General features: G+C 35.2%; 1 long non-coding RNA gene across 1 annotated transcript; it reads left to right on the forward strand.

Moving 5' to 3' along the window:
- Nucleotides 1-1,511, forward strand: LOC112450023. The gene is made up of 3 exons (XR_003038588.2): nt 1-68; nt 153-233; nt 1,266-1,511. It is a non-coding gene; the product is annotated as an uncharacterized LOC112450023 (long non-coding RNA).
- The last annotated feature ends 58 nt before the right edge of the window (nt 1,512-1,569 follow it).

Genomic DNA, 1,569 nt, shown 5'->3' on the forward strand with positions numbered 1-1,569 from the left:
GAGGAGGGAGTCCCTCCCTCTAAAACCACTCTGTGTGGGGAACATGAGAGCCAGAGCAAAGATCAGAGGTGAGATGACCATCTCTAAGTGTCCATGACTCTTCTCCATGTCAGAGCTCAGCACTCACATCAACACACTGCCTTTATTCACAGGAAGAGACCTGGACCTGAATCTGGACCTAAAGCTGAACCTGAATACAGTTTTGTGCTCCTGATGCTCGACCGTGCATTAAAGTAATGTTTTGGTTTTAAACAGATGTTCATCTGACAATCAGTGAGGAGCTCTTACTGTTCAAAGTAAACATTCTCAGTTATGGGTAACAAGATCTCATGCCACAACTTCTTGTGGGACTAAAACATCACAAGGTTTACTGTTCAGTTAAAAACTGTCTCACAAAAACAAACACTCAAAAAAAAAGAAAAACATCGTATCTTTTGGTATGTTAAAATCATGAATCATGGCAAATTATGAACTATGAAGCTGAGAAAATGAAGTTTGAACCTCTCACTAATCTGTCTTGAAAGGAAAAGAGTCGATTGAACTTTGAGATGGAGGTGAAACAAATTGGAGTGTTTGACGTTTGTCAACAATAATCAACAGATCAAAGTTTTTCTCTCAGACAAACAGCCAGAGCCTGCCTGAATTTATTTTATCCAGGTTGTTTTTTGTGTTTTCTAAAAGTGAAAAGTTAGCAGCTGTTTGTTTGGGTTGTCAAGGAGAGTTTTATTGTGTTTTGATGGCCTGAGGTAAAATATTGTCATTAGAAATGAGTAATAAAAAAAGTGACAAAAACGAAGATATAAGAAATTAACAAAAGTCTTTATTTAAAAAAGAAAAAAGAAATAGTAATTGTTTCGATATGATTAAAAAATATATATATTGAAAAAAGTGTATATCATATTGATGGAAGAATATTTTGACATAGGAAATGTGAAAAAAACATGGCAAATTACATTTTTTTCTCAAGAAAATATTGAAGGAAAGATTGGTTCTTGATCAAAATAATAATGTTGCCACAATCTTACAAATTAATTCTAATTTGTGAATTTGTGGCAAAATCTTTTTTTTTAAATTAATATTGTTAAATTACTATCCCGTCTCATTCCCTTGGACCCAGAAGCTTGTCTTGTCCTGTCTTGTGGAATAAGTGTCCCGTTACACCTCTATTCTCAACATGATAAAATATCTGTTCAGTTCTGTGCTTGATTTTTACATTTCAGTGACAGAGTTCATTACTTACAGAACCAAACAATCTTTATTGATAGATATCAACGCAGTCGTAAACTGAAGCTTAAACCTGAACCTGGACCTGAACCTGAACCTGGACCTGAACCTGAACCTGAACCTGAACCTGAACCTGAACCTGAACCCAGCTGTGTGTCCTTTAAGAGCAACAAGTCAAAGGATTTTCCTCTTAATTTCAACCAAAGTGTTTCATCCAACAAACAGTAAGTTTTTCTCAGTGTTCAGTCGAGGCTGGATGATATTAAAGATAATTGTTTTCTGTTGAATGACTTTGAGTTGATCTTTATTTCATTTCTCTCAGACTAAGTTGCTGCTTTCTGTCTG

This window comes from Kryptolebias marmoratus, unplaced genomic scaffold (assembly GCF_001649575.2).
Source record: "Kryptolebias marmoratus isolate JLee-2015 unplaced genomic scaffold, ASM164957v2 Scaffold97, whole genome shotgun sequence".
Taxonomy (NCBI): domain Eukaryota; kingdom Metazoa; phylum Chordata; class Actinopteri; order Cyprinodontiformes; family Rivulidae; genus Kryptolebias; species Kryptolebias marmoratus.